At 37.8% G+C, this 26502-nt stretch overlaps 1 long non-coding RNA gene across 1 annotated transcript in view; it reads left to right on the forward strand.

The window, feature by feature from the left end:
* The first annotated feature begins 17231 nt into the window (after window positions 1–17231).
* The window catches only part of LOC123379142, a 34796-nt gene continuing 25525 nt past the window's right edge, over window positions 17232–26502 (forward strand). Inside the window, exons 1-3 of the long non-coding RNA XR_006583183.1 lie at window positions 17232–17374; window positions 18214–18282; window positions 18831–18866. This is a non-coding gene — a long non-coding RNA (uncharacterized LOC123379142). The remainder of the gene's footprint in view (window positions 17375–18213; window positions 18283–18830; window positions 18867–26502) is intronic.

Consider the following 26502-nt stretch of genomic DNA (forward strand, 5'->3'; position numbering starts at 1 on the left):
TTCAAAATACTTCTCAAAGGCACTTGACCTTGTCAATTCCACCCTACCTTGTGGAAATTGTGCTCAGTCATTCTTAACATTCACTGTAGACCCCCCAGCTTGCAGTGGACAGAAGACTTTGGTATTTTTAGGGAACTGAGGCTTGGCTTCTTCTCTTCACACTTTTTCCCAGGCTCCTAATTTATACATTTGAGGTCCATAGTCATCAGATAACTTATATTCCCAAATTATTGCCTGTGGTCGAGTCATTGCTCCTAAATTCTATTTGTATCCTGGTCAGATTTACTCAGACGCCTACTGGCACTTCAGGTTCAATGTCTTCAAATCAGAACCGACACCGTCTCATCCCCTACTTCCCACATCAAAGATTTGCAAAGTTTCAGATTCTTTTTTCTGTGTTATTCTCCCAACATGGCCTTAGGCTCTCTTCTAGCCTAAATCCTAGACTGTATCTTCTCTCTTCTCCTAATCCAACGATACTACTTTAGTTTAGACTTCTAGCCCTTCACACTGGAGCTATTATATTGGTGTTTTATGAGGTTTCTTTGTCCATTTGTTTTCTCTTCTATTCATTCACCACACTGCAGTCGTAAAAATTAATTAAAAGTGCAGATATTGTCACATATTTTGCCTGTTTAAAACATTTTCATGTTTGCCGTTGCCTCTCAGAAAAGTTGGAATATCATGGCATGAGAGACCCTTTTTTGGGTATCTATTTTTCAAAATTCATCCGTTGGATTTCCCCCGCCTTCTTTTAGAAGATTCACTATAGTCATACACACTACTAACAATTCTCTGCACATGGCATACTGCTTTATATCTTTATCTCCACACTGTTTCCTTACCTGGAGTAGCCTTTACCCGTTATCAGCCTGCTGGACTCCTAGTCAGCCTACAAGACCCAACTACATGAACTTTTTTATGATATTCCTCTAAGCACAGTTGACTGTTCTCCCCTTGAGTGTTCAGTGCCCGTCCCGCATGTAATGTCCAGATCTCATTTACCTTCTCTCATTAATCATGTTTTATTTATACCTGAATCCCCATTTACTGCTCCCAATAAATAATAGTTACTGAAAACATGTTGGGTAAAAAAGGTACCAGACATCCCAGAAAATAGTTGAGAAGTATGACTAATAAGGCAACAATTTTCCTAAGGATTTTGTGATCTTCTCTTGTGTCCCTTCTTCTCCCCATAAAAATAATCGGTGAATAAAAATAATTAAAGCAGGGGGTAGGTTGGTATTAAAATCCTGAAGGATAACATGGCTGTCGGTGGGGAAAGATCAAGAGGAGGAAGCTGGAGTATTTTGGGCACTTCTGAAGGGGAGATGGAGACCATCTGGAAAGGAGGATGCTGCAGGAATGAGAGCCAGGACGGAGATAAAAGTGAATGGAAAGGAAATGGTGGCTGAACAACATCAAAGAGGCAACTCTACTGCAGCATTGAACAAGTAACTGTGCACTCACTCTGGCAGAGATACAAGTGGGTGGCATTGGATGATGGATCCCAATGGTTATGACAAAAACTAAGAAATGGGGACATAATTTGGTGTAAGACCACTTCCTCCAGGGTAGCTGGGCTTATGTGCTTAGGACAAAGTAACAGGAAGCAACCGGGTACTTTCTGATGTTTTCAATTTCTTTTTACGTGCAAATGTATCTGAGCCTGTGTTTTCTACTTTAAATAGCACTAACTTAAACTATTAATTTAAAGAAGTCCTTATTAGCCTGTTTAGCTCTTTTTCCTTTAAAAAATCCATCCAACTACTGAAAGTCCACCAAGAATGTTATTGTAGAAAAGACCCCTCCTTTCTGAGAGCAATCATTTCTGTGTTCTGCCATGGATTTTTCTCAGCCGAGCTCAGGTAGACCTGTCTGGGGACGGGAAATTCATGTGACTGAAACAGGATACAGCATTTGTTTGACTTAGGAAAAAAAAAATGTAAGCGTAAACATCCTCTCCAACCATTTGTTTACAATTAATTGCTAATGATAGATAGAAAGCTTTGAGAGCAACAGGAAGTATAAATAATATAGGAAGAAAAAAGAGAAAAGAATAGTGTTAACAATAACAGTTGCAGATGGTTAGCGTTTTCCCTGGAAAGTATTGTTTTAAATTTCTGTTAAATCTTGCCAGATTTCGGGAGATTGTTTGATCTTAAGTAGAACATGTTGCCACTACTTCAGTGATAGTAAATGCTGCTGAAACATTTGCAAAATAAAGATCAATACACTGGAAATGCATGAACCTATAGGTTTAGGTGATAAATCCCTAAGTGCCACAAAGAAGTTACCTCTTGTGTGGTTACAGTTCCAGAAAAACAAGTTGGATCCTTTAAACTATTCACACAACATCCGTGATCTGAAATGCGATTTTTCTTGGATAGAATTGGAACTCAAAAAAATGCACACACACATACATATTTTCTTTTACAGACCTGCAATCAATTCCTTCCTTGTTCTGTAAACAATGAAAATAAAACCAAATAGTATGTGAGTAATTAATATTGGTAGTAATCTAGACACTGAGAGCTTTAATAGTATGGTAGAAAGGAAATACTTGAGTATGTCCTATAGCTGTTGGGCTGACTGGTAGCTCATTGTTTCACGTTAACAGTGAAATGGTGACACGTTTCCTATTGTGTTACAGTCACACTTATTTGGCCATTTCTCACAGGAGTTTTAGGAAGAGATGTGATAACTGTGTCATCTTCAACCTGAGGAGTCATTAGTCAGTGAGATTATGGTACCAAAACCCAATGAGTGTTGATGTGCGAGGAGTACAACATAGCAAAGATGGAAACACAAAAACACAAGATAAAGAACAACAACACTACCCAGTAATGTTGTAACTACTAACATAGTATTCCTGTTGATACCAGGAGAGGGCAGGTATTTTAAGTTACTTTCACTTTAAGACCAATTCTACTTTGGTCTATTTGCAAAGCCAAATAAAAACAATAGGTTAGTACTAAGTATAGTTGTAGACACTGATTTATTAAAGAATCTGAGGCAGAATCCAAAACAACTTTAAAAGCTGCTTTAAAGTAAGATGTGTTATTCTAAAGAAATTCTTTGGAAGTTGTCCCTCTTGAATTTACAGTCACAAATTTATATTCCCTTTGTGATATAAGTGGAAATGATCCGTCTTCTGTTCAAATTGCCGGTCAATATGTCAGTCAGATCAAATGCCACTAATAAGATGCTAAAAAGTGCTTCTGAGGAACGGGGGATTTCTTTAACAAGACATAAAGTGCTTTTTAATCCATTTCTTACTTGTTAAAAGCATTATGACTCTTACAGATTGTTCTATCATGATGCGGTTTTAATCCTTCATGAGAAGTGAAAATGCATTGTGGAATTCTGAAATAGAAGTTAAGAATTGAGTGTGGGTAGCCTCCTCACTAGCAGCCTTCCCCCAGGTTTGAGGTCATAACAGTTCTGGAAGTACTGTACTCAATGAACTGTGGAAGATTTTTAAGGAAAGCTATAAAATATTTGGGAATTTTTTATGAATGAAGGTTTAAAAACTTACTTTTGACTTCTAAAGAATTTGGTTTCTCATGTTCTGAATCAAGTCCACTCCAGAATACCAAACCGATGAGCAATCATGGGAACCCTGAGAAGAAGCAAAGATAATGTTGCCTTGTGGAAGAGAATGCTTTATTTTCCCTGTGAAATTTAGTTACCTCTGGGAGTAAGAGCAAAATTACCAACCTTTCCCCATTTCTAGTTACCCCCTTTATCCCATGATTTGCTTATCAGTCTTCCCATTTGAGGATAGTGAGCACATCTTTTGGTTAAATTAAATAATTTTTTAAATGTTTATTTATCTTGAGAGAGAGAGAGAGAGCATGTGCAAACATGTGAGTTGGGGGAGGGACAGAGAGAGAGGAGACAGAAAATCCCAAGCAGGATCCACGCTGTAAGCACAGAGTCCTGCGTGGGACTTGATCTCACAGACTGTGAGATCGTGACCTGAGCTGAAATCAAGAGTTGGACGCTTAACAGACTGAGCCCTCCAGGTACCTCTAAATCAAATTAAATTAAATTAAATTAAATTAAATAATTAAATAATTTTACTGATAGCTAAATGTTAGAGGTACAACAGTGAGTAAAATCCTGAGAGAAAGGGGAAAGGATAGAGACTAGGGGAGAATGTGGTGACAAGTTCATATCAATTTGCCTGCTGTGTGGAGAATGAATTGGAGAAGGGCAAGTATATGAGATAGTTTTCTACTGCAATTGTCTACATATGGTATGATGGTGGTTTGGATTAGGACGGTAGAACTGATGATAGGATGGGGGTTGAAAAATACCTCCTGAGTAAAGTTGTAAGACATTACGATGAGGTGGATATGGGAGAGGAAGTGAGGTTGGGATCAAGAGTGGTGCTTTGTATTACTTAGCTGGGAGAGAACATTGGAAGTGGGCCAGCTTGGGGGTGGAGAAAATGGGGTTAAAAATAGTAAACTGGCTTGAGACATTTGAGACATATCAAATAATTTTCATCTTTATAGTCTAGACTCAACTCACAGTTATGGCTCAGTAAAAGGTAAATCATTTAATTAGTAAAGGTATGATCTACATTCATAGTATATGGCATAATGATTAGAAAAAGAAAAATTTTACTTTTCTCAGCATGCCATCACTCCTATTTTTTATATCATGGATCTTTTCTCAATTATGATTTATATAGTTGCTTTTGTGACTCTCTCAACAAAGTAAAAGGAATTTAAATGATCTTTGTTTCTTCTCTTTTTAATAATATTGTGTTTACTGTCTTTGGACTAATGGTCTATATATGGAGCTTCTTACAGCTGCCAATAATCTAATAGATCATGACAGGCACGTAATTTTGCGTGGGCACAAGAAGCTCCAAGTATGGTTTTTCTACTCATACTTTTTTAGGATGTCCTTGTCTCTGTCAGGGAATGTGTGTTTTTGCTTCATGAACTTTAGAAGAGCCTTCTCTGTTTTATCTCCAAGCCCAGTAACTAACCTACGGTCAGGAAATAGGGCAGGCACCCCCCATACACACACACACACACACACACACACACACACGCGCGCTCATGAATTCTCTTTTAAACAAAAAATGAATGAGCAACTATACCAAATGTATCTGACCGAGTTTGGAAAAGAATGTTACTTCTTTGGTCCTGTCTATGCTGGCAAAATGGTTGAAATTTTGTGGTAATTATTTGAATATCACATTAAGAAAACCTGATTTGAAGATCTAGGTTCTCATTTCCTACTGAATAGTAGGAAATAGTGTTTAAAGCTTTCCACGGCACGCCACTGAGCCACTTTTCTATCTTTATCCTCCCCTAATCCTTTCTCTCTAAGCCTGTGCTCCAGACAAACTAGACTGCTTGTCATTCCCCACTTTCCCTAATACTGTTCTCTAGACCTGAAATCTTTTGCTTTCTTACCAGATCACTTCCCTTCTTGCTTTTCATTTCCTGCCCGTGTCCTATTCAAAACTCTGAAAGTTTTGATGACTTTTCTTTCAAGGCCTGTGTCAAATGCTAGCTGTACCGTAGCACTGCTTGGTTATTTTTCTTAAAGCATTTTTAATAATTTGCATGCTCCGCTTATCCTTTAACCTTGTAAAGCTCCTACTCACCCTTGTCTTTCTTATAGTGGCTCTCGGAGTGACTTGTGCATATTGTACAACCAAGAAATATTTTTTGAATGAAGTCGAATCATCTCCACTGACAGCCTCTACTTATGTTAGACATTGGGAAATTATTCACATCACGAAACCGTCTTGTTTGCATAGACAAAGGTACTGTACCAGGCTCTCCCCATTATATTGCCTCATTAGGCCTCATTCACCAAACACGGGTTGAACACCTACTAATTGCAGTGTGCTGTGTTACTCTGTCCTGGAAACAGGACCAAATATAATTACATAATCAAGTGTCAGAAAAAATATATAATTACGTGCATCTCACATATTCAAAAATAAATTTCTAAAATAAAATAATTAGACTAACTTGATATCAATTAAATCTTGTCCAAATAAAGACGGAACATTCAGCTTTGTTCAATCTCATGTAAATGCTGATAAAAGAGAGTTAATCCTTCCACTTGAGAAAAACAATTAACACATATCTAACCCAGGCACTCATTTATTCAAGAACTTTCTCAACCAAATTCATCAGTGAAGACAAATTTTTCTTCTCAGTGCCTTCCATGGTTGTTTTTCAAAGGATCTTCCAAGGATTTTGTTTTAGAGTCTGATTTTAGGTATGTGACTCAGGAGTGGTTATAAACAGGACAGAAGGAGAGTTGAAGTCCGGCAGCAGCAACAATTGTGGAAAATCTGTGAAGTAATGTTGTCCTTGCAACATTTTCCGGCCTACTTTTCAAGACCCATGGGCTTTAGATAAGCATTAGGTATGTGTCCAAAATAAACCACTGGGGTTTTTAAGCCACTGTCCATCCTTGGTGTAACTTTCTCACAAATCATCAACTTAATAAAATACACTCTTTTTCCATGATTAAAAAAGTTGGGGGGGTGGCGGGGGGGGGACTACCTGGGTATGTGTGATCCGACAATTCACTGTTTTAATTTAAAATTTCTGCCCAACATCGCATTCATAAAATGACCACACGTTGATTTGTAAGCCAAAAAGCATAAGAAGTGCATTGTGGGTAAGCAGTTTATTTTTGTTATTCTTTTGAAATATTCAGCTGGTATTAAAAACAGATCTTTTGAGCTGGAACAACAGTGGTACAGGTAGACTTCCTACTTTTGGAAAAGATCTGGTCTTTAGCTTATGGGAATCAAGCCGAAGCAGATGTGAAAAGTTCAACTAAAGGAAGAACAGATTAAACGCACTTTTGTGGTTGAAAAACCAAAACAGATGTTATTATTAAACCACAAAAACCTGGGTACATTTAAGTAACACTAGGTGTCTGAATTTTAAATTTGGATTTGAAGTAATGAAGGCATTTAAAGTTACATAGGCTGTTGTGTGCCACTAAACTCTTAATCTCAAATCGAGCAGTTTGCATATGAAAAAAAAAATTCAGGAACATTCCGTCTCTGTCATTTTGCTCATCATCTGAAAATGAGAAAGCATCTGATGATAAAAAACAAATCCTTTTGATGATATTTAAATTATTTTCCCGAAGCATTTTGAAAATATTTATTTGCATAAGGTTATTGTATCTTTACAGAACAACTTAGAAATGTCTAATGTAAATCTTAGAGGGACGGATCAAGTCACAGAGCAGAATTAAGGTGATGCCAATACATGAATTCACAGACCATTGGTCAACTTGTTGGACCATTCCCTACCCATGACAGCTCTGCCATGGGATATCAAATGTGGGAAAACAAATACAAATCAGAATTGTCCCACAATGGCATGACTACTCTTTGAGATTTGATTTTGGCTTTCCCCGTAACTTTTTTTCTAATATGCCACCCCTTCCACTTCAACCTCAAGAGGTTAAAAACCTGAGTTAAAAGGACACAGACACCAGGTGTTATCCAGTGGAAAATCTTGTGCTAGAGAACAGCCAGCAGAGAGAGAGGGCAATAAAGGGAAGGTGGCTGTCATTTTTTTCATAGCCTTTGATCATTAATCTAGATATGTTTCACACATTAGGCCAAAAGGGATGTATTTAGCTAAAATGGACATTAAGGATGTCATCGTACACTTCTGTTTGGGAAAAATGAGTGTCGCATGATGTGCGATGATTTAGGAGAGGGCTGGGAGGGTGCCAAACTTCCATGTCACATGATCTTTGGATTTTGGAAGTTAAAGAGTCCCTATTAATTATCTATTCCTACTGGAAGGATTCTCTTTTCCACTTTAGTTCTCAGCTTGGGAGAAGAAATGGGGTGACTTCTAAACTGGGGCATTTTTTTCAAATCATGCATGCTTTTTTCTCTCTACATGAACATTTCTAAAAATCTTTAAGATTATCCCAACTCACACATTTCATTCCCTCACGTGGCCCCCACCACCTTGAGAATCACAGTTTTGAACACTTTGCGTGGGAATACCCTGTTCTTTAACACCCTAAAAAGATTCATGACATAGCCAGGCGGTTACAATCCCTGCGTAGCTCATACAAGAACTTATATCATCATATTGATTACAAATTAGATTCGGGCGCCTGGGTGGCGCAGTCGGTTAAGCGTCCGACTTCAGCCAGGTCACCATCTCGCGGTCCGTGAGTTCGAGCCCCGCGTCAGGCTCTGGGCTGATGGCTCAGAGCCTGGAGCCTGTTTCTGATTCTGTGTCTCCCTCTCTCTCTGCCCCTCCCCCGTTCATGCTCTGTCTCTCTCTGTCCCAAAAATAAATAAACGTTGAAAAAAAATTTAGAAAAAAAACAAATTAGATTCATAATGCCCAGATATATATTTTATTGAATAAAATATATTATCATAATTTTCCTTTTTCTTTTTAGGTTTTGAATGTGGTTACTAGAAAATTTAAACTAACTTAAATGGCTTGCATTTGTGGCTTACGTTTTATTCCCATTGGACAGCTCTGTCCCATCTGGTAAAAAAAAGAGAGAGAGAGAGAGTAAAAGAGAGAGAAAGGAAGTGGGGAGAAAGAGCGAGAGAAACATGTGACTACTTAGAGAAAATAATATATCACATCTCGTTGCTTTCAGCTGTACTCTGCCTTAGCAGCACAGTTTTGACCATGTGCGAATTTCATTTAAAACCAGGTTAGGCAGCTACCAATTCTGAGATGATAAGTAATAAGGCATGATCCCAGAACAAGCATCTCTTGGGTGGCTAGACCAATAATTACAAAGGGAAAGATGGCATTTCAGCTGGGTTACATGGGAGAGGATGCCTTTGCCTGGCTTGAGGACTGTGTCTAAGGGACAGTGGATAGTGTAGACCACATTCTCCAGGAGTGCAAATTCCAGGTACAACCTAGATGTGTATAATGCAGCATACGGAGTTCTTTGGAAAAACTGTGAGAGCGAATGCGAATGGAGAAATAAGAATACGTGGGAAGGATGTAACTCTCCAACAACTGGAAATCATTTATTAGTTCATTCTTTAATTCTATAAATATCCAGTGAGCTTCTATTGGGGCCTATTGAAGCCTTTTTCTAGACAGTAAAGAGGGAACCAAAGAAGCCAAATCTATGTTTCTATGATGTTTGTATTTTAAGGGAAATAGAAAGATAATAAACATGTAGACAAATGGTTAGGGCATCAAGATTTTCTAAGAGGAAAGAAAAATTGAGGAAGGGGATAAGGAGGGAGGGGATGTTGATTTTAAAAAGGTGTTTACGAAATCCCTTTTTGAGGAGGTGATGATTGAGCAGAGACATGGCTGAAATTAGAGAGAAGATCAAGTAGTTACCGTGGGAAGACTTTTCCAAGCCATGGTAGTGGATATACAGATGTCTGAGGCAGGGGCTGTGTGGTATGCATTTGAGGAGTAACAAGGGGCCCAGTGAAGCTAGAGAGGAGTGAGGAACAGGGAAAACTGTAGGAGATGAGGTTACAGAGGGGGTTGGGGTCAGATTGTGCTGGACTATGGAGGATAAAGTAAGGATTCAAGAGTTTATTCTAAGTGAGATGGCCAGCCATGTAGAGTTTGGAGAATAGTACTGATGCCATCTGGTTTATATTTTAAAGGATCCCTCTGACAGTAAGTAGAACACAGATTCTAGTGGGGAAATGAGGCAGAAAGACTGGTGAGGAAGCTGTTCAAAAGGCTAAGTTTAAGCTGGTAATAGCTTATACTACAGAGCTAAAAGTGATGTGGTTAGGAATGGCTGGATTTTAAATATATTTGGAAACTGAACCAATGGGGTTTCCTGATGAGTTGTATTTGTGGGAGAAAAAAAGTAAAGAGTCAAGGATAACTCCAAGGGTTGGGCTTATGTAGCTATAAAAATGGAATCACCGTTTATGAAGACAAGGAAATTTGTAATAGATAGTAATAAGCCAAAGATGTATGTTGTAATCTACATGGAATACACTAAAGAGAAAGCTAGAAAATGTATAGCTAACAAGCTAACAGAGGCTAAAATAAAATGATTAAAAATATGTGATTTATTAAAAAGAAAAATCAAGAAAATGTATAAAACCAGTGGATCAAATAGAAAACAAATAATGTGATGGCAGACATAAATCCAAATATCAGTAATTACTTTAAATAGTCCATTTAGGGGCGCTTGGGTGGCGCAGTTGGTTGACTGTCTGACTCTTGATTTCAGCTCAGGTCATGATCTCATGGTTCATGAGATCAAGCCCTGCATCGGGCTCTGTGTGGGCAATGAAGAGCCTGCTTGGGATTCTCTCTACCTCTCCCTACCCCTCTGTTTGTGCTCTCTCTCAAAAAATAAATAAATACACTTAAAAAACATAGTCCATTGAAAAGTAAGATAACAGAATGGTTAACAATATAAATTGAAAAGAAAACTCTGCAATAGGAATAGATAGGAAAGAGTGAAAATTGGGATTCAGTTTTCCATATGGTAAGTAGAGATGGTTAGTTGACACATGATTATTGAAGTTTGGAGTTTAAAAGACCAGGGCTGAAAATGTCAATTTGAATCACTAGAATTTTTAACAGTTAAGGGTCTATCTTTCAAACTCATGTTTAAATAGTGACTTAGCTGGTCGGCTACTTGAGTACCAAGAGGGCATGTTTTAAAAGAGATTCAAATACTTTACTGATAATTGTATTAACGTACTTGTAAGATTTCTTCCTGTTTGGGATTCTATACACTATCAAAGAAGTATTTCACTGAGAGGGAATTTAGACAGGATGGTTGCTTATAGTCCTTTCCAAATCTAAAATTCCATCACTGGAAGGTGAATGCATGATCATTGCTCCACAACAAAGTGTTCCTTGTTGTGTTTTGTCTGAATCATGTGAAAGAGCTACGAAGGATACTAGCTCTTAAACTCCTCTTAAGGAGTTCCAAGTTGCCATGAGACTCATTCATTTACCTTGATAAATGCCATTGGGCAATCACTGGTAAAATGTATTTTGTTAAAAGTTTATTTTGTTAAAAATAGTTGGAGACTTGGAGATATGAACAGGGGGATTCAGATTTATTTTATTTTTAATTTTTTTTAACGTTTATTTTTGAGACAGAGAGAGACAGAGCATGAACGGGGGCGGGGCAGAGAGAGAGGGAGACATAGAATCGGAAGCAGGCTCCAGGCTCCAAGCCATCAGCCCAGAGTCCGACGCGGGGCTCAAACTCACGGACCGTGAGATCGTGACCTCAGTTGAAGTCGGACGCTAAACCGACTGAGCCACCCAGGTGCCCCAGATTTATTTTTTATTACAACTTATCACTACTTTTCTACGTGTATAATTAAACATAAAATCTAAAACTGCTTTTCTACTGTGTGGTTGTTTTTAATTAGCCTATGCATTGTTATTATTCTAATAGAGTTCTTACCACTCTAGTTTTTGATTTGGGGCTCATATTCAACAGGTGGTCTTTTTCATATAAATTTAGGTATTTGTTATACGGAGCCTAACTAATATTTGGAACTTAAATCCACAGGTTTATAGTATGCTGTCAAATTTTATCTTCCTTGGCAATTCTAGATTATAGAGATCTGTTTGTATATTGACCCTGTATTCCAAAATATTCGCTCTCTTCCAAGCTTTATGTTATTGTAAAAAAAGGAATATATACTTCCTTCTGCATCTCTTAATCTAAGCCATTCACAAAACCTTTGTTTGAGCAGACGTAAAAGAACAGAAGCCCAGGTATACCACATCAAATCTACTTCTTAGCATGATAATGATCAAAAGCCTGTATTCATATTTCATCAGAGACAAATTTAACTTAATTGCATTATATTGTCCCCATGAACACAGTAAGGACAATTTTAGAGAATTGGGAGAGGTAGAGAGAAAAAGAAAACACTGTACATAGTAGAGGCTCTTCCCCTTCATTCTGCTTAAGTGATGTATGCCTTGTGGTTGCAGTTCTTATAGGATTCCTAATGTTCATTGAGTTTGATCGTTTTGTCAGACTGAGTGAGGTTCTAGTTTTTAAAAATTTGGGGGGATATACAATATGGTTTGTAAATATGAGCCAACCACTTCATATAATGCTCATAGAAAAAATGATCAGCTACATAGCTGTGGGAAAAACTGGCCGTGTTGTTCTTACTGAGACAGACAGACATATTGAAAACAATCTCAAAGGCAATTTTGGCCACACGGTATTATTATGCTACAAATGAAATGTGAAACCTTCAATAAGATACAACTTCCCTTAACTGTACCATGACTTAACCCAAATCTCCATCTCATCAGTGAAGAAATGATGTATAATTTCTGATGGGAACAAAGATAAATTATTCTTTTGCTTTTCCCTAAACTGGAAACATTTCCATAAAATGAAGTTAGGCTACTGAAATGTTATTTATTACCTGTGGATATTTGCTAACTTCTAGCTGTCCTTTCCTTCTTTAATGCGACTGCTCGTTATGTTTTCTAACACATTTAGCTTTTGATATTTTCTAGACTTTTTAAAAAATTGAGTAGATTCACACATATTCAAATATTCTGGTATGAATGCAGAGGGCAATACTAGATATCAGCGGGAATTTAGTTTCCTCATCCTGCAAAATGCTTAACACTGGCTTTTCAATCTCTGCTCATGCAGTTTTTCATGTCACATTTCACACTGCCTTCAAAGATTCAGCATTTTCACAAAGTTTTCTTTGTGATTATGTTCTATGCCAAAACTCTCCTCTTATAATGTATTCATCACTTCTAAAATAATCATTCACTGTTTAAAAATGTTGTCTTGTAATCACTCATCACTAGTATTTGTAAATATGCATTAAACATTTATTTAATGTTTAATTAAATAAACATTTATTCAATTCAATTAAATTAATTAATTTTATTTATTTATTTATTTTATTTAATTTATTTAATTATAAATCAGGTATCATTTTAGGTATTATGAGCATAGAAGTAGCACATGAACTCTCTTATAGCCCAACCTAGTTGTACAGATAGTACATTTCAAAATGTATCCACAATCGGGGCGCCTGGGTGGCGCAGTCGATTAAGCGTCCGACTTCAGCCAGGTCACCATCTCGCGGTCCGTGAGTTCGAGCCCCGCGTCGGGCTCTGGGCTGATGGCTCAGAGCCTGGAGCCTGTTTCTGATTCTGTGTCTCCCTCTCTCTCTACCCCTCCCCCGTTCATGCTCTGTCTCTCTCTGTCCCAAAAATAAATAAACGTTGAAAAAAAAAATTTAACAAAATGTATCCACAATCAAATAGGGTGTGGTTTAAGAGAGAGAAGTCATAGATGCCTTAACTGCATTTGAATGGCTCCCTTCCCTAGCTTCATGTTAGAATCACCCAAGGATTTAAAACAAACAATAACAAAACCTATGCCTTGATCACCCAAGGATTTAAAACAAACAAACAAACAAATAACAAAACCTATGCCTTGATCTCATGCCCCCCACTCTGATTTACCTGGTGTAGAATAGACTTGAGGCATTAGTACTTTCAAAGTTCCGCAGGTAATTCCAATATACACCCAGGGAATATACACCCAGGGTTGAGAGCCATTGGTCCCCACTTTAACTGAATGCCTGTTGGGGAGCCTTAGTTTACAGGGTATTGACACATGTCCCTCTGGCTAAATGTCAATATCTCATTGAGTCTTCAACTTTTCACAAGGAACAGTAATAAAGAATGGGTCTACTTTTAGCATTCATTTCTGTGGTCCCAGCAGTGAGTTAGATTCTCTGTGGTACAGCCACAGGAACAGAACAGCAGCCTCTGGAATTCTTTACCTATAACTCGTTTAATCAATTGAATATCAGACATCAATGATCTTCATCCTCATAGAAAGTAAATAGTACCCATTTCGTTCCTTCACCAGCTCCTTTCTGTGTGACACCTTGGCCTTTATGCTTTATCCTCAACTTTTCTTTAATTTTAAAGATTGTTTTCTGGGCCCAGACACTTTAATATTCTTTAAGCAAAAGTGAACAAATTTCATGTCTACTATGGATAAAAAAAAATAATTTTACTATTTATCTAAGTCTAGACTTACCAAAGAAGAAAATATTTATTCTCCTAAGTCAGGCTAAAAATAATATTGTTTAAGGTACACAGGCAATTGAAGAAATCAAGTTTTCCCTCCACCCACTATATATCTCGATAATTGCCTCATTTCTCCACCCTTCATCACCCTGTCCACTTGTTTTGCTGCATAAACAACCTGGTCTTACCTTTTGTGGTATCTGTTTTTTCTTTAACTAGGTACCCTTCAGAGGTTAAAAAGAGAAAGAGAGAGAGAGAGAGAGAGAGAGAGAGAGAGAGAGAGAGAGAGACTATCCAGTCTGCATCACTGCTTAAAACTATTAGAAGACAGTAATTCACTAGCTGGGACAATACAATTCAAAACACCAAAAAGATAACAGGTTTTGAGAAATTGGCATATGTTAGTGATTATGCAATCATTCATTTCCCACAGATTTCTTTTTATAGGAAACTTTGGAAAATCCCAAAAGAACTGACCGAGTCATTTAAACCACAACAGGTTTCTTTCAACATCAAAACCATGGGTAGGAGTGGGCGAGGAAAAATTTTCTTTCTTTCTTTTTTTTTCTTTTCTTTTTTCTTCCTTCTTTCTTCTTTCTTCCTTTCCTTTCCTTTCCTTTCCTTTCCTTTCCTTTCCTTTCCTTTCCTTTCCTTTCTGTTCCCTTCCCTCTTTCTCTTTTAAACGTGGACAGCCTGGTCTGAGCATGCAGAGCTGTGGCTTCCACTTCTGTGGATGCCTTCTGAACAGCAGATCTGACTTCCTCCTCAAACCAAGGCATCCTGAAAGCATCCAAGCAGAGGAAGCATTTTTTCACCATGACATGGGAAAGGGCCACAGAGATCCAAATGGAAGCGGACATTTCATGTGAGTGACTATTTCTACCCCAGCTTGGCTTCTTGCCTAATTCAACAGACACTTAGGTGGCTGAAGAGGGAAATTTTTGTTAAAGTGAATCCAGTTCTGAGTTGGATACAGAGCCTTTTGACTGGTGGCCGAGTTCCTTGTGCAAGCTGGCAAAACTCACAAATTTTTCTTTTTGGTTGTTGCTGTTGGTTTTGAAAATACTTCATTTCCTGGCAACAATTTTCTTTCTCTAGTAGATAAAGGGGAAGATCTTTTCCATCTACGCCATATAACACTCCTATCATCTTAAAAAGTGTTTTCTCAACTAGGCAGGATCCCCCCCAAAGACTCACTCTCCCTCTCCATGGCCCCTTGACAGCTGGCTTATAACCAAGGGGTCTCAGAAAAGTCCTCCCTTTCCCTGATTGTGTATGTCAGCGGGCGTCTGTTTGCTGTCATCAGAAGGTTCATCTTACATGTATGACCATGGGAGCTGTGTGTGCATGCGTGTGTGTGTGTGTGTGTGTGTGTGTGTGTGTGTGTGTAAAGGGTGGGCACAGAGCCCAGTTTTAAGCTTTCAAGAATACTCAAAGATGGTGATTGAAAAAATTAGAGATGAAGATGGCACTCCTTCCCGTGTTGCTCCCCAGGAAGCAGCGTAAAATCTCTTGTCACGGGCCACCTATCATATTGATGCAATATGCACCACTGTGTTAATCAAAAGTAGACAAACTTCTACACTGGTGGCAGAGTGAATTGACACAAACTTTCTGAGTAGCAGTGTAGCATTACAAGTTAAAAGCTTTAAAAATCGTCTGTCTGTACTTAGGAATTGATCTTAAGGAAGTGTTCATGAGCGTACACTAAGATTTATTAGCAAGGCTTTTTCACTGCAAAATAAAAAGTGAAAACAAATGTCCAACATTTGGGAAGTGGTTCATCAGCTGTGATATGTCCATCTAATGGAAGATTTTGCAGTCGTGTTTTTAAAAAGTCTGCGAAGATAGGGGGTAGGGTTTTTGGCATAATGTAGACGGGAGGAAAAAGAAGAATAAGAAACTGACACTGTTTAATGACAGCTTTGTATAAATACATACATGCGTAACTGCACAAGTAAATGATCCATAGGGGATACACCAAAATTGTAGCAGTGATGTTCTCTGTAGCTTGGCATTCCAGATAGGGTGGATGGACACATAGATGGATAGGTAGATAATTAGGTAGATATAGGTAAAACTGTTTTTGTAAGGAGGAAAATGCTCTTTGTTAGATGCAAAAATGCTTATCCTAATCTGTAAGTAATATAATTTATGAAAACATCCGTATCAAAGTTCAAAAAAGTTTTTCATTAGTGTAACCATCTCAGACATAGAAATAGCTTGAAACAAATGAGAGATTTTAGATAGGGCAGAGGGCTAAGAGATCACCTAGTTTCGCTCTCTGTTTTCCCAGGGGAGAAACAAGAAACACAGAGAGGTGATATCTCTTTTATCAAGGTTATAGTAACTTTATGATAGAGCTAGAACAAGCCTTAGCCCGTAGCTTGTTCCAATAGGCAATGGATGGCATTTTATTGTTAATGTTCTTTCTTTGTTTACATGTAGGTCATTGATTTTGCTTGTGGTTGGATTATTTGGTTGGCATATTTACCTCCCAAATGGTCACCTGTTTCTCCATATTGTGGGTGGTTTGACATTCTAAATTGGAAAAGGTTGTCACAATATTAATAATAGCCTAGCATGCTGTGTAGACAATGTCTGACAAGTGTTGGTATGCAGCAAGAGCTTCTGTCTTTGAATCTGTTGCTATTTATGCATCTCACTTTTAACATAGATGACTTTGAACTTGAGACTAGTCAAAAATGCAAGGGAAATAAACTAAAAGAAATGATTTCCAATCCAGTAACACAAAGATCCTTTAGTTAGGTATCTTTTTCCTGCACCAAACACAGAACCTTGTAAGCGTCAATAACTAGCTGTTGACCAAATTAATAAATGCACAATGTTTTTGGAAACATTTTCCCACCGTAGAATTATATGTAGTTAGAACTGGCATTACCGTTTAAATAATTCACATAGGTCTTTCTTTAAATAGTATAGTAAAATAAGATTTCCAGACACTCAAGAGTGGCTTTTTTTTTTTTTGGTTTAAACTCTTCCCTTTATCACCATGTATGTTGCAAATATTATGTTGCAAATATTAACTGTGAAAACATCACATAATACCTACCTGGTATTATAACTTTCTTTTTAAAATTTTTTTTAATGTTTATTTATTTTTGACAGAGAGAGACAGAGCATGAGCAGGGGAGGGGCAGAGAGAGAGGGAGACACAGAATCCAAAGCAGGCTCCAGGCTCTGAGCTGTCAGCACAGAGCCTGGCACGGGGCTCAAACTCACGGGCCGCGAGATCATGACCTGAGCCGAAGTCAGATGCTCAACTGACTGAGCCACCCAGTCGCCCTTAACTTTCTTATAATTCAGTGAGTATTTATAATTTCTTAGTAGGGATATTTAAGTTAATGAGTTCTTCCTCCATTCTTTTTATTGAAACATTAAAATCTTTTAGAAATCACTTTATGAATGTCGTTTTAATTCTTTTACCGTATTCATTGACCACTGCTTTAGCAAGAAAAGAGATTAAATGATTCGGGTTTAAAGAAACAAATTGGTGCACTGATCTTCAGGTATTTCTCTTCCTGATATGGCCACTAAAGTCTAAGTGTGGTAGCACAGGCTCGACCACAGTGCTGGTTTCATTGGTGTTCCCCTCTATTATTTGTCAGGGATTCGAAATTTGGTGTAAGAAACCCACTAACCTTCAGCACATTCAGAAACAGACTGGCTCCCTAAAATAATTCATGAGGGCTGGCCTCATGAAAAGTTAGGTGAGTCCACTGGGTAGAAGGACATCAAATGTAATACAGGAGCTTTTAGTAGCAGTTAGACTCAAGTTCAGGATTCTTGAAATTAACCATTCAGGAGTCTCTATGTCATGGACTGTTGAAGGGCCCCGAGCAGGACTGCTGGAACTGTCTCCCAGTGGTAAGGTGTTTAGTTTGGCCATGAGGGAAGTATTACTTAAAAGCCAGGTATCTAGCTTCCTTTGCTACATTGCAGGATCTGGTAACCCTAGGATAGGTGTGTGCTGGGTAGAGGCACCTGTCTGTGTAGATGAGGCAGGTGCCCTTTACTGGCTGTGCTGACTCTGACCTCACCTGCTTTACGCAGACATTTCCAGCTTCATCAGTATGGATATTTGAATTTTTTTTTTACTGCTATCAAAGGACTAAAGCATTGTCGGTGCTTCCTTCTGCCCTAGGTGTATGTTGTTACTCGACTCAACATCTAACCCCTTATTGCACCAGAAAGTATGCTGAAATTTCAGTAGGTAATTATCTTTTATGTCCTTGTAAGTATAAATTATAGGCTCTTTTTTATTCACGTTATGTCTTCTTTCTATTTTTAAGGAAATGATACAAGGTTTCCTAACCCATTTTTTCGGGCTACTGCAAACTTTGCTTTTCTGCCTTTTCTGAACTCTTATAGTATGCTTTGTGTCTAAGAATTTAGTTAAGATTGGCACTATAGTATTGCTCTGGAATTCAATCCAGTCCAAAGCTAGACATTTTTCTCCACAAAGGGTGAGGATAAAGCATTTTACTAATATCACATATAATGAGAATATTTTTACTAATATTACTGCTAATAAACTAGTGTTAATTTACTAAAGTTCCTCATATTACTGAACCTAGTAGAACGCTGGGCACATAGCGGATCTGCAAGTGTACTCATTGATTGAATCAGTATTTCCACTTTTTTACTATTTAACCTAAAACATTAATTTCCTTCAGCATGAAAATTATTTATTGAACTGTAAGAGATCGCCCATAAAACATACTAAGTCAAATAATATCACTTCCTCTTTCATGTCTTTAGGAAGAAATGCTTCTACCAAATGCAGAATACAAAAATGTAAGTCGCTGCCCTGAATTTCTGTTGCCTTATACATTTCTTCTTACCACTGCTGAGCCAATGTTTTCCTCTTTTAATTTCTCTATTAACTTTAATTAGGCTCATGAGTTTGCTGGCCAGGTGGGTTTTCCCTAAATACCCACAACTCTGTTTTCCAGGCTAACAGTAGAATTAAGTTAAGCTGCAGATCTGAGGCAGAATCTAACATTATAAGCTATGGAAGGTTCCAATGCCACTACAACTCATTTTTATCCACTGAGGATTTCAGCAGGCAGCACTTTTAATAAGCCAGGCTCGACATTTTTCAAGGAATACTTTGGGATCCATTTTTGAAAGCAATATTGGTTACGATTCCACAGCTGGAAGATTTCCGAGAAAATAATGTTTTGTCCTCTGGAAAACATACTTGGTCCATACGGCATACAAAACATAATAACTCTAAGCAACCGGTTCTAAATGTTACTAACACGTATCTCTAATATGTAATTTGCCAATGGCATTGTCATAGGCACATGATATAAGAATAGTACAATGATTTCCAATTCACTCTTTCATTTTATCTCATTTTATTTTGTCTTTTAGGAAACACAAATTGCCTACATTATTTATGTATTTCTGTACATTGACATAGATTTCACTTGTAATTTTCTTACTGAAAATTTTGAAAAAAAGCAACAGAACAGAGCTGAAAATCTTCTGCGATCGTACAGGGCATTAGATCGTCTCAGGTACTGGCTGCTGGTTTAATAAAAGGATAGGATTTCCATTTACTCCAGGCAGGCTTAATGTATTGTTCTCAGAGTGAGACAGTCAGAATGAGTCAGGAGCCAAAGAATACACTTTATAGACACAAATAATCGTAAATTCAGAATGTCACCTTTAGGCAGAGGCATTTTTATTATTGTTAGTGGAGCTGCTGAGTAGGTTTGATGTTTTATTCTCTTGAGGACTCAATGTTCCTGAGTCCTGGAGCCCTGTCTTTATCAGGCTCGCAAGGAGGGAGCCCAGCCAAACTTGCTTCCTATACTTCTCTATGATTGATAGCAGATGGCATGCTTTAAAATAAACCTATCCATTAGCAGTCCTCAGTGTTTTTACTCAAGGCATTTACAACTGTCTCAAGCAGAAAACACATTCACTCTGTGAGCTAGTTTCAGTCCACAACAGCTGTACAGGTGCAAATCTCTCATTAACTCTTAAATAGTAGTGAAATAAACAATGGCTTTTTCTCTTCCTTTATTTGAGGGAGCATACTTCAAAGCTGCTGTGGAATCATTCTCCTCCGCAGCAAAGCTTCAAAGGGTGGAGTTTTATTAAAACCGCATAATATTATGCAATGATAGGCTAGCCCAAAGAATGTATAGATCATGTGGTGGATGTTATAGTTTAAGAATTTGTTTCTATGCACACAGATTTAGTGGTAACTTACCAGTCTCACAGGAGTGATTGTGATGAGGTAGGGGAAAAAAAATACTCAACGAGAGTCCCTAGCAGCACCGAGGCCCCTGGTGACAGGCACCTCTGCTCAATGTATAGCCTCCTCTCCCCTTCCCTTCCCCCTCCCTGCTTGCAAAGGGAGTGTTTCACCTGAACTTTTATCAATACAGTGAGTTAACGGTTTGTTTTTAGGCAGTCAATTGAATTTCCTTGCATATTGGTAGCTAGAGAACAGCAAAGTCATTTAAAAGTTAATTTGTTACCCATACTGAACACCGGTAAGAAGGTTGATTTGCACTCAAGTGAAGAAAAAAAAGCTTTGTAGTTTAAAAGAGTATTGCTATTAATATTGGCAAACACCTCACAGAACTCACCTTGTGCCAAGTATTGGTGTATAATCTTACAAATAAAAACTTATTAAATCTTATCAATAACTCTTGAGAAAACTATTGTCAATATCCCTAATTTTACATGTAAGGAAGTCACCGTGCTGTGTTATCTTTGGTGTAATTAATAATCAGACCCCATGCCTGAGTGGCTCAGTCAGTTGAGCAGGTGAGCATAGGACTCTTGATGTCTTCTCAGGTGATGATCTCACGCTTCATGAGTTCAAGCCCTGTGTTGGGTGTCAGTGCAGAGCCTGCTTGGGGTTCTCTCTTCCCCTCTCTCTCTGTCCCTCCCCATAGGTGTGCTCTCTCTCTCTCACTCACTCTTTCTCTCTCTCACAATAAACAAACAAACAAACAAACAAACAAGCAAACCAGTAAGGCTCCAAGCAGAGTACTTCCCTGTAGAAGTTGAGAGCATGGTTTCTAAGGCCACACTGCCTGGGTTCAAATGATTACTTCAGCACTTACCGTCCATATGACCACAGGAATGTCATTTGATGGTCCCTGTTTTCTCACTTCTTACTTTACAGCTCCACTGTGGGCTAATACTTGTTCTTTCCTGTAATGGTTGTCGTGATGATTGAATGAATAAGTGTATGTATAATGCTTAGAACAATGCCTGAGACTTAGTAAATGCTATAAAAGTTTTAGCTAGTGCGTTGTCATCATCATCATTATGAAAAACATTAGGTTGACTCTTAAGCCCTTAATATAAATTAGTCTTTTCTGTGTTTTGAACTATTTTAATGTTCAAACAGAATAATCCATTCATTTTTATTTCACATTTTATTAATCAAACACATACACAGTTGCAAATCAGAGACCCTGATCAGCATGAGGTAGAAAGGGTTTTCATATGAAATTGATAAGATTTGACCCCAAAGCAAAGTAATTTGACATTCTAGCTTTACCAGCCTTACTGTTGGTGAGTGTGTCATTCCTGTGGGCCTCCTGAGATAACGAAACTGGTTAATGGAGCCCCTCATCACAACCTCCCATGGGTCCCAATGGGCCCACGCTGCCATGATAGGTAAACTCATGCCAAAATATCTCTTCAATGGGCAGCTGAAAGACAGAGCAGTAACAGTCATAAAATACGCTCTATAACTTTCCTATCCCCTGCTATAGTTTATAAAGGGTAGCCTGGGTTAAAGGATTTTTCAGAGGAAGGCTCACATACCAGAGACGTACCATTAACTTCCCAGTGACCACTCAACTAAAGATAGACAGAAAAATATGCTGAAAAAAACCTAAGTGCACATAAGGCACTTCGATTACAACCCATCTTCACAGTGTCTGTGTGTTTTCTCACCGGGAGCCTTTTGTAGAGAAATTTGCTTTTCTTGCTTTGCAAGTGCACTCAAGTAAGTTTTGTAATAAATATAACCTATACACAAAGTGAAAAAAAAAACCCAAATGATGTGGGGAAATTTAAGTGATGAACAACTGGGTTAGTACTGGGTTATTTTATGTTGGTATGGATATGAGATATCCAATTATTATAATTATAATAACGATTTGGTTACCCATAACATTTCATTTGGATTTCTGAAAAGTAATTCTATATTGGGTATGGTTATAGAAGGTAAGTGCTGGGCCAATGGATATTCCATACTTCTTGCTGTAAGCTTCAAGGGAATATGGCTAGTAATTTGAGATTACTCAAGGGCACCTTGCTGTGCATTTTAGAGGAAGTTGGTATATTAATGGTTCCTCTACACTTCATTACTAGTTTTAGTATCACACTGAATGGGATTAAGTCAGTTAGATTTATAAACTCTCTATACAGAGAGAAGGAAAGAGAAAAAAAAAATAAGGAACAAGACCTAGGAAAATCAGTACACTTATTGGATTAAATGTCCTAGAGAGAGAAATTAAGTTTTAGTAAGAATTTTTTTTCAGAAAGATAGATATTAGTAGCTTGAAAAAATTTAAGAATATATTTAAGCATTAAGATTTTTATAGTAGCATAAACTAAGACTATATTATTACAGAAGTATAACTATGCATGATTTATATCTCCTGTAGAATGCCAAATAATCAGCATTTGTAGTGCAGTGGAAGAAGGAGGGGTAAAGAACTAGACATCAGTGTACCTGCATTCAGTAAAGAATAACAAACCCAATATCTATATACCCTTAGGCCAATTACTTCAGCTCTTTTTGCTTAAATGCAAGTTCCCTATGTCTCAGATTCCTCAACGGTAAGTTCAGAGGGTTGGACTATCAGAAAATCAAACAAATGGCAGGTGGGTTTGGATTCCCCCCACTCCCGTGGCCATGATAGGCAGCAATAATTGATTACAGACTTCCTGCTAAGCCAATATGAGGCTTTTGAATTCTCAATGCAGTGAGCTGAGCAGCCTTTCTGTGGTCCTCCTTACTCAAAGTGAACTTGAAATGAGACTCACTGACTCTATTAGCACCTCGATGGTCCCTAAATTGCAAAAATTCTGGATTAATACTTTCCCACGTTGAGGCATTGTCTGAGTTTAAATGGGAAGATGTGTTAAATGGAGAGACAGATAAAAATAATTCATATTTTGGTGAAGATAGTATCAATGCCGGTGTCTTAATGTTACTTTCAATGACTGTATTCCTATGAGGAATCCTTCCTTTTAGGGAAATCTTGATATCCTTTCACACTAGTTTATTTATTTACTGTTATAGTTTGAAAACTGCTGAACCTATTATTTTCCTTTAGTTGTTCACTTGGCCCCTTATTCAACATAACCTTTCTGCTAGTTTATACCCAGTGTCTGTTCTTCTAAACTGATCCAAAAATTGTGTTCCCAATGTTCTCTTCAATAGCTATTTATCCCTTGAGCTCCCCTTTTTTCTGTTTGTTCTTTTGAAGACTTGTTCTACTTTGTTCAGAGCTTGAAATTAGCAATTTCCAAGTAGTCTATATCTGTCTGTTTCTTTCTCTGAACTCTTGTTTAATTGGAATGTTTTAGAAGTTGAGGTTCATTCCCAACTATGGGTCACAATTGGGTTTCTCTGCATTATTAGTTACATGTCAGAGTAGACGGCTGTTATCCAGAGCCTTGTGATGTGAATAGCAGCTTTTTAAAATCAGGAAATTATCTTTAGTTTATGAAACGTCCCTGATAAATATGTAACTTATTGTATCATCCAAAATAATAGCGATTTCTTAAGAATATATTGCATTACTCCTTGCAATAATTCTTCTTTTTAATATAGTTTCAGACGGAGGGCCTAAACTCTCCCAGTTCAGAACTTTATTACTATGATACCTTTTAGTAGCACTTTACATTTTGGAGAGTGCTTTGTAGTTTCTATTTCTGATGATTTTCAAGAAAATGTGGTCTTTTGGCTATGATTATGGGTTGGGACTTAGGAGACAGATTTTGGCCCTTTCCCGTCTCTGTGACTATGATTTAAGTTACAATGACCAGTGACCCTATTTCTCCACAATCAGGCTTTCATCTCTGTAAAGTGGGTGCAATCTTGCTTATTTTGTTTGTGCGTGTGGTAGAAAGAAATATTTTTTCTAGGCTATTTGCCTTAAGTTCTTCAAGAGAAAAAAGCCTAAGGAGCATGCAAGGTAGCACTTACCATGTCATCTTGGACTTAGTTTCCCATCCTCATGTTTCTTTCCTAACAAAAAAGTAATGAAATTATCCCTGAGAGAGAAGAGAAGCTGGATGGCAGCCAAGAATTTGGGCGGCATCCCCAATGGTAGTTGACATTTGTGTGAATCAGTTGACTTTCTTGTCACCTGGAGTAATGTTAAGTTGAATTTGTATGTTCAGCACAGTGAAACAAGCAGAGTTTTTAAATGTTGAATGTTCAGCAAATTAACAGTTACAAGCCTTCATATCCAAAGGCAATAAAGTATTGTTATGTAATTAAAATTAAGCAGAGTTCACATTGACAATAGATAAATACACACTTTAAGATGAGAAAAATGTGAGCAAATATATTAGCAATAATTAACATGTAATACTTTAAATAATATTTGAACTACTTACAAAACTAACTTTTCTGTTGTACATTGACAGCAAGGCAATTGGGGCATTAATCAGCCAGGTTCTGAATGGCTGACCATCAGAAGTTTGACAAAAAAGCAGGTCAAAGACTTGCTGGTACACTCTCTTCTTTGAGGAAGCTTGTGACTATTCCTAGGAAGATAAAGCAAACACGCCTATGCGCGTGCGCGCACACACACACACACACTCACAAACCTTTATAACAAACAAAACAGCGATATCACTTTATATGGAACCTTTATTTTTGAAGGATCCCAGAATGCTTATAAACTATTATTCAAACCACATACAGGAACCACTGAAGCACAGCCCTATTTTGGAGCCAGAAGAAGATCTGAAATGTCAGTTGAAGAGGATGTTCTTGTTCTGGAAGGGATGTGGCTTGAGGGACCTAATAGGAGTTTTCTGGCTCTGATTTCTGCAGAGCTGTGTGGGTGAAATTCCTCTGCTTTCGAGCTGCTCGTATAAGACGAGGCTATATTGCTTCGGTAGGTGGGAAGTAAAGGAGAATCCAGTAATGGAAAGAGGAGGTATGGAGAATGGATTGTTTCTGTTTCTGTCACCAAATGGCAGTGACTACAGCACAGTCACAAGTTGCCAGGGCTCTCTGCTCCTGGGGTAGAAAAATTGTCCCAGGTGCTAATTGAACCAAGTTATTTGAGTTGCCAAATGAAAAACTCCTCTCCTATGGGAATTTTTGAAGGAAAAATGTAATAACAGATTCAACTCGCTTACATAGAATGTTCGAAAGGGATGGACACTAGAGAGTATCTAGTCAAAAAACTTTACCTTTAAGAAAACTAGCACCCAAACAGAGGAAGGGATAAGAGCACTATCTTAGATCAATATCAGAATCTTCCAGTTGGAAGAGACCTTAGTAATTAATTAGTTACATCTCCGACATAATTGTAGAATGACGTCTAAAACCTTTCTAAGAATTATTTCAGCAATTCTGTCGGCTGACAGACTTAGATTGTCAAAGAGCAATGATTTCCATTGTTGGAAATCTCCTCATAAGGAAGATTCTTCAGAATATTCATTCTTTCATTTCTTTAATACACATTTATTGAGTGCCAATTATGTGCCAGGCATTAAGATATGCTTTGGAACACAAAGGAAGATAATACAAAACAACAGCACCTACTATTTATTGGGACCATACTACAGGTTTGTTACCATGTACCTTATACGTATAAACTCATTTATTCCTCATAACAAGTCTGTGAAGTAGGAAGTGTTATTTTCCCCATTCATAGATAGGTAAGGAAGAGAGTGTGAGTAACTTGCCAAAGAGAAGCAGCTAATAAGTGGCAGAGCAAGGATTTAAGCCAGGTGTGATGGTTTTAGAGCCCATGCTCTTCACCCTAGCACCATGCCACTCTTTAAGTCACCAGCTAAACAAATAAGTGAACAACACAATAACTGATTCTTATTAGAGCTATGAAGAAAATGAGCAGGGTTCTGCAAAAGGCTTAATGAGCCCCATTAGCCAGGGGGTCAGGGAGGACTCTGAAGGGTGGGAGTATTCCTAGGAACCAGCCATCAGAAGAGCTTTTGTCAAGGGAAGAACAAGCTCAAAGCCCTCCAAAATAAGAATGGAGAAGAATCTTATGGAGCCCAAACTTTCTTCTTCCAAAGTTCTCCAGTTTAATTCTATTCTTGAAACTACAAAAAATACATTGAATTTCTCTATCATATCATTTGTTTGGGAATAAGTGAGGCTCTTTTTCTTGGAGTACTGTATAAACCATCAATCACTGATTTTATAAACAGACCTTTGCCTTTTAATAAAGGCCTT

This window comes from Felis catus, chromosome C1 (genome assembly GCF_018350175.1).
Source record: "Felis catus isolate Fca126 chromosome C1, F.catus_Fca126_mat1.0, whole genome shotgun sequence".
In the NCBI taxonomy this organism is placed as follows: Eukaryota; Metazoa; Chordata; class Mammalia; order Carnivora; family Felidae; genus Felis; species Felis catus.